Here is an 8,069-nt window from a genome sequence, read left to right on the forward strand (position 1 = left end):
TCCTGTTAATCCTGGGTTGAAAGGGACCCACAAGGATCATCCAAGTCCAATTCCTGGCCCAGCATTCCCACCTAGAGCATTGTCCCAATGCTTCTTGAACTCTGTCAGGCTTGGTGCTGTGGACACTTCCATGGGGAGCTTGTTCAGTGCCCAGACACCCTCTGGGTGAAGAACCTTTTCCTATTACCCACCCTAACCCTACCCTGACACAGCTTCAGGCCATTCCCTTGGGTCCTGGCAGCTGAAGGTAGCCAGCTGAAACTCTGAAGGAATTAAAAACACGGCCAATAGTATTTCCATCAAAATGCTTAAGTGTACATTGTGAGACCCTCAATTTCAAATTTTGCCTGAAAACCAGCTTCTCTGAACTGTAATATCCTAACTCTCAAGGGGTTGGCTGGGTACAGTTTCAGGGAGAAAGGAGCTGCTTGCAGAATAAAAACAGTTTATTCACAAGGATGGTGTTTGTCACAGAGCTTCTGAAACAAGAGTGTCCCCGTGATCATTACCATGGCTGCAGCTAAATATTATCCTTTACTTTCTCAGCTTAACTCTGTCCTACATTCTTCATTCTCCCTGCAAATACCAATGTGCTCTTCCTTTCATAAGGTTAATTAGATTTTCAGTGGTGCTGAAGCATTTACAATTACAAAGAAAAAAATGACACCTTCTGCAGCAAACACAACGTTTAAAAACCACTGGTCAAGAGCATTTTACTTGCAAATTTCTTCAGAAAATAGCCTTATCCTCAGATGAGGGAACACTCCAGGAATAAAACTGAGCATTTGATAAGCATTGAACAGACAGAAGTAAATGTGGGTTACTAATTATGCCTCTGAAGGACAGTGAAATTAAGTGATGCATTCAAGTCACAGAATATCGACTGCAGGGGAAAAACATGCTGCATTTTCAGAAAATGAGCCAACACCACCAGGAAGGCAACACACCAGCACAAAAATCCCAGCTACAGTTTGGAGTTCCTCCTGTGAAGCATGGCAGCAACCAGCAGAACTACTCCTGGAAAATAAAATGACAAAACAAAACAGGAAACATTTGTCTTGACAATACTACAGGAAGATGTGGCCCAAGAAGTTTCCTTTCTCAACCAAAAATAACCTTTCCCATTTTACTTATTCTTTTCACATCTTTCAAATGCTCCTGTTGCAATAAATATTCCCCACCTAGTCCATCATCTACCTGTGCCACCTTGTCTACAATATCCAGGACAAAATGCTCTTACATGGTGATTTTAGCATAGAGAGTGGAGATGCAAAGTGTGCAGACTGTGTGATGGATTTAATGATAATTCCAGACCAAGCTAGGTCTTAATAAACAGTTCACATACTGAGACCACCCTTTTTCATGGAATTTATTTTGATTTGCAAAAGTTTTCTCTATTAGAAACTATCACTTAGTGCTCACAAGTGCAGTACAATCAGAACAATCACAGAAAAGGCATCTGGAAAAACCTGCAGAGTGGTTCATGTCCTGCTCAGGAACAGGGCACCATCTGGGGCTGTGTACAGCAACAAACACAGACACCTACACGAGAGGCATCAGCCAAATGAGCAAATCCTTCCAACGAGCTCATTGTTTCTATAACCCAGGCATGATGTCAGCCTGGCTCTGGTGCTCAGTCCCTGCCTGAGCTCAGCCCTGGTATCCACAGGGACAGGCTCCATGTACCACACAGTCACAACTGCTCTTAACTTCACTAACAGGGACACAAGATCTGAGGGGGGAAGCTTATGCTGGCATAAATGGTAAAGTCCCACTGGGCTACCAAATGCTGCCAGTACAGTCCAACACAACCAGTAAAAACAAAATACCCACCTGCCTTTGACAGCACTGACACAAGCAACACAATGCTCCTGTAGCATAGGCTTAAGGCCAGTAACTTCATAGGAAGGTTCAAAGCTGGAATGTCCATAAAAGTGTTAGTGCAACAAAGCCTTCTGCCACACCAAGCATTTTACTCAAAACAGATTATATTTAATGACCAGCTTCTCAGAATCATTCTTTCAACAAACTTTTTTTTCTTCACTTACATTACAAATGACTTCCCTTCAGCCAAGGATGAAACATGTTGTCACTTTTACAGATGAGTAAACTAAATCACATGGCTAACAAGTTTAACTTGTTTCTTAAAGATACAAATTTACATAAAAAATTCTTTCTCTGAAAAAAACTGAATTTCACTACCAAAGAAGTAGGGGAGGTGAGGAAACATTTTTTTCCACATCTTTTTTCTCGATCAGCACAGCAGTGGCACAGTCAGTTCCAGGAGGAAGAAGCTTTCAGTTGTTTTTTTCTGTCTGGAACATGTTCCCTCTGGAGAACTCGCCATCATACAGACAGATGAGAGCTGCAGCCCTTTCCTGTGTGAGGCAAAGCATCAAAAGTGATCCAGGTCTCAGGATATTTGTTCAGCTCCAAGCCTGTCTCAACACAAAGATTCTGCCATCTGAAATCACATTTCCTCTGAGCATGCTGAAGAGAGAAATGCCATTCTCTTGAGCAGCTATTGTAAATTAGGGCACCCCAACAAAGGGGAGGAATGACAAAGAGGACTCTATGGATATTAAAAGGTTAATTAATTATTATATTATTCTATACTGTATTACACTACATTTAAACTGAATTTGTACAAGCACTCAACCTCACTCCACTGCTCAGAACTTCATGACTGTCAGCTGATAGTCCCAACACACACACATGGATTTAATGGGTTAATGAATCAAAACACTCACACTAGAATCTAATTACTAATTTCTCTTAGGTAAACAATCTTCTAAAATGTATTCCACTTGTGAACAACAAGAGGAGCAGCAATTGAGATAAGAATTGTTTTTTCTTTCTCTGAGGTTCAGAGAATGTGAACCTCAGAAAATATCCTTGGGAAGCTGTGCTTTGTTTTTCTCTGTGAAGAGAGATGCGGCTACAAGCAGATACATGAGGAATCTGAAGTGGAGAAAGTTTTAAAAAAACAAACAACCAAAACCTGGGCTACTGCAAGTGAAAATAGAGACTGTACTGCACTGCAGCTATGCTACTGTTAGTCAGACTTCAGCAATAAACATGTCATGGAAAGTTCTCAAGGAAACCAGTCTGGTCTGCCTGGCAGGAGAGAATATCAGGGAGGAGAACTAAGAGCTCAATAATTAAAGATGAGCACAGGCTTTTGGCTAAGAAAGGAGTTTCAAAGCAAGCTTTGAACTGCTTCATGTACCTCCAACTTGAGGCACATTGCAAATATACCCCTGGCAGTTTGAAAGCACCTTGTCTGAGTCCTGGTGCCGCCACAGCAGCACAAAGCTCAGCACAGGCTACTTGATCTTCAAACACAGGCCCAGCCTCTGGCTCCAGTAAAACCAGGCACACTGGTTGTCATGGAAGTGACACAGATGTGAAGCAATTAACTCAAAGTACTTCTGAGAATGGAGCAGGAAAAAAAACCACAAACAGGAAAAAAAAACCACAAACAAACCAAATGTGAATTTCACTGGGGGAAAAACTCCCATTATTCTAATTTTCCCTCCTATTCAATATGAGCAAGGCTGTTCACTATTGAGGTGCAAATGTCACAGAAGAAATATAACATCCCTGCTTTTGAAAAATTTAAATCCCAACCTAGGAATCAAATTGCACCTTTGTACAAAGCTATACAAATTCTCTAATTTCAATGGATCTACAGCTGCTTATGTTTACAGCTGAAAATAGTCCACTACAATTTCTGTCCTTGGAAAATGCTGTCCTATGATTGCTTCAGAGGAGCTGCATGGTCTAAGCAGGCACTGCAAATTTATTTTCAGCCAAGATGATGGCAAATAACCACATTCATTTAGTTAGTGATTGGTTCTATTGCTAAAACTGACAGAAATCTTAATTCTCTTCTCCCAAGCTCCTCTTATTTTAGAGGAAGAGGAAGCTGAGCTTGTTATGGCCCAGGAGCTATGTAAATGTCACAGGTTGTCTGGGATCCCAGGAATGCAGCAATGGTCACCTCGGCTTGTTCACTGCCACCACAGAGCTCCTGTGCTTCATGTGACACCAGGTAATGCCTGAATAATCCTATATATTCACAACACACCTCACACTGTGCTGCCTGTGACAGGTACAGATGGTTCCTCCTTTGCTGCTTGTGTGAAGCACAAAGAGGAAATCCATTCATTCTCTTCTGACAGAAGAAGGAATAAACAGTTCTATCAAGGCAGGTTAACTCAATCTTTTTACCCAGGATGTCTTGAAAGAAGATGTGTACTCAATAAGATGTGGGCTTTTTAGCTCTAAAAGACTGTTGAGATATGAATGCTCCATTTATTTAATATAAAAACTGTTTCTTACTGTATCTTCCTGCATGGAGGCAATAAAGTACCATTCAAAACCAGTTGTTATTTATTCAGAGGTCTTTTTGCATTCTGTGAAATACAGACAAAATTCATGTGCTCACAGTAAGCTCAATGTGCAGGTAAGTGCTAATCCCTAGTTCTGAAAACATATAAAAGAAGAAATGCTAATTAAAAAAAGGATTAAAATATGAGACAGTAATTGTTGTCATGACTGTTGCACAGTTTGATATGGCTTGGAAACACCATTAACAAAGGAATTGTGCCTAAGGGAGCAGTCCACCTTTGCAGGTAAGACTAGCTGTCAACACAGGCAGCTACACCCACTGCTGGCAATTGAATATTCCTCAAGGGAGACCTAGGAAAACTCCAGCCACCACCTAAATAAACTCCAAGGAAGGTGGAAACAATGCTGGCATTGGGCAAGGACAAAACCAGCAGAGCAGCAAATCCTCAGACACCAAACCACACTGAGTGCACCCCTCACCCAGTGCCTATCTGCAGGGCTGCGTTTCCAGTGACCATGGCTCTCAGCTGCCAGGAGAAAAGGCAAAGAAACACAGGAGAAAGGGTTTGCAGAGCAGGAGGCAAACAGGTTACATTCCACCTGAGGATAAACTGGAGACCAGCATCACCTCTGGATATTGTGATGCTCAAGATGGAAAGAGAGAGAAACAGTAGGCTTAACATGAATAAAATGCATTGGCAATAAATTGATGCTGCAGTCTTCTCATTTTTCCAGGCTGAATTCAGCTCAGATTAAGTATTAGATGGAATGTGCCTTGCATGAGCATTTTTTGGTTTGGTTTGGTTTGGTTTCTTTCCCATGTTATCTTCTGAGTCATAGAAGAACACTAAATCATTTGGCTGGATTGTAACTTAGAGCACAAAAAAAATTTACAGACAGTGAAGGTGTGGATAACACCCACAAGGAATAAGTCATATACTCCTAATGGAGCACAGTCAGACCCAAAACTTTTAATGAGATTTTCTTCAAGCTTCAGCATAATCAAGACAGAGAGGTTTTGTTCTCACAAATTCTGGCCCAGTGCATTTTAAGATAAAGTATGTGAGTGGAAATCCCTTTTTCTGCTCATCTTTAAAATGTACTTATTGCAATTATGACATTGCTACATTTAACCTACGAAGCAGGGTATGAAAACTGCAGACCACTGTAAACAGTGAACACCCAGCAAGTATGTTCCAAAATTCATGATCAAACTGCTGAAACACCAGACTGAAACAAGTGCCTGGAAATGAATTGTTACTGACAGAAATTTTGCTTTTCAGCACTCAAGTTTTAATCAGACAGGTGATTCTAAATGACAAGAGCAGGCTTTCACATTTCTGAAAGCAAAGCTGAAAGGTGAGCTCCAAGAGCATTTGGATGGGTGAGAATAAAATCAAAGCAAATTCTCATTTGATAAAATTTTATATTCTTTGTAGAAACACAGAATTCAACTTTGTGAAGAAGAGATAGAAGCAGCCAAGTCTCCATGATCACGTATTTTCCCTTTAATACAGTAAATTAACAAAAAATATACAATAAACCCATCGCAAATATAACCTGGATTTGATTCAGTTTTGGTTTGGATAAATCTCTCCTTCCCTAAGTTTTCTAGCATTACCCTCCAGAATGAATAACATGGAAGAAAACAATCTATAACAGCACCTGGAATGGGCTCCTCTTTCACAGGGTTGTCATGAGAAAAAGGAAAAAAACCATGCATTTCAGTGGGGTTAGGCAGGAAAATACCCCACTGAAGTTTTGTGAGTTTACAACTACAAAGTCCAATTTTTAAAAATAAATTGTTCTTGACAAGAGGAGTTGGCAACAACTGCACTGAGTGTCTCACGTTGCTGACACACCCTGGCAGGCCCTGAGGACTGCTGGGTGCTCATCCTGCTGTGCCACTGAAACACACACCCTGTCACAGCCACCTCTTGGGCAGATGCTGGGGAAGGCCAGGCAACATTTATTTGAATATTTAGAGTACAAGGTTAACACATCAAAGCAAATATATTTGATGTATTAACTGGTTTTTTAAGTCCTAGTGGTCAAACAGAAGCCAGGACTGATGGATCATTACATGTTCACAATTTATCGTCTACCCAGGATACACCAGTGATGTTTTCAACAAGATTCAGTGTCTGTTGTCTAGACAGGCACTATGAGATGCATCTCAGAAAGCTGCCCCGTGTCTGTGAAAAGCAGCAATAAGAAAGAAATACAACTATGGGAAATAAGTGCAACTACCAGTGTCATGAACCCTGTGGCCAAGACAAAAGCAAAGCTGCAGAGCAACAAGTGATGATGTATTATGATTGACAAAATGTAACTTTATGCTGCCTTTTGCTTTTTATCATCCTTCCTATTCAGCTCCTTTTTACTTTTGTTGCCCATCAGACTTCTCCACTTGATGATGTCCTAAATCTTTACATTTTGGTCATGCAATAAAGTAGAAGGAAGGCCTGCATGCCCTGTTTTAAGGGAGTCCTTTTACTCTCCTAAAACTCTTTAAAGAAGAATTTATCATAGCATTTCTTTCAATGCTTAAGCCCTGAGAACAAGATGAGGTATCTGTGCTCTGTGATAAAAAGAGTTAGCAAAGGATTTATTACATGGTTGGTTTGTCTCACAAGCTCTGCTCGCGGCAGATGCTGACCCCTACAGTCATAAATGCAACCCAACAACAGAAGAGTGATTCCAGTTCCTTTTTAATGAACCATCATTTCACTGCATGTTGCGGGCTGGACAATCAGTGGAGGTGCAACTTCATCACTCTTCAGGGAAATGATCTAGCATTGAGATTAAATTAAGTCTCATTTACTAATCTTCCACCCTAGTTACACAAGCCAGTGATGTTAATTCACACAGCTCCTGATTTATCTGTAAGGATTCTCGGCGATTGACACAAACGCTTATCCACAATCCATTTTGCACCCATGAAGGAGTGCAAAAAGGAGAAAGTGCAGCTTGATTTTAGCTGTATTTTATTTCAACAATGACATTTGACTGGTCGTGGAGGAACTGCTTGAGTTTACAGCCACAAGCTGGCAAACACTGGAGAAGCTGAAGTGCTAAATCACTCCGTGCATCCCTAGCGAAAATAACACCGGGAGCATTCCCCTGCTACAGGAGACAAGATGTTTATGAGGTGGGATAATTCAGGGGGCAAATCGAAACCAACAAAAATAAAAATCTTTTCCCCAGCCTAAACCAATTCCAAAAACTTGATCTAGGGGGGCGTGTTCCTGCCCCTGGCAGCGAGGATTGTGACCAGAGGACCTTCAGGACAACCCCAAAATATTCCAGGACTCCCCCATGGCGGGACCACCCGGGCTGAGGGAACACGCGCTCCCCTCACGGCGCACGCGCTCTAACGGCTGACCGCGCACGCCCCGCCCCGCGCATGCGCGGCGGCTCCTCCTCCTCCCAGCCCGGCCGCGGAGTGACGCGCTTGCGTCAGACGCAGCCTCGTCCCGGGTCGGGGCGGGGCCGGGGGGTAACGGCGCGACTTTTCAAAATGTCGGCGGGGGGGGCGCGGAGCGGCCGCCCCCGGGCCCGGGAGCGAGCGGGGCTGCGCCGCGGCGGGCGGCCCGGGGCGCCCTGATGGGTTAAGCGCGCCCCAGGCTCTCGGCACGACCGGTAGCGGGACCCGAGGGAGAACGGCCGGCGCCATGGCGACCTGCATCGGCGAGAGGATAGAGGTGCGGCGCGCA

Source organism: Ammospiza caudacuta, chromosome 4, assembly GCF_027887145.1.
Source record: "Ammospiza caudacuta isolate bAmmCau1 chromosome 4, bAmmCau1.pri, whole genome shotgun sequence".
NCBI lineage: Eukaryota > Metazoa > Chordata > Aves > Passeriformes > Passerellidae > Ammospiza > Ammospiza caudacuta.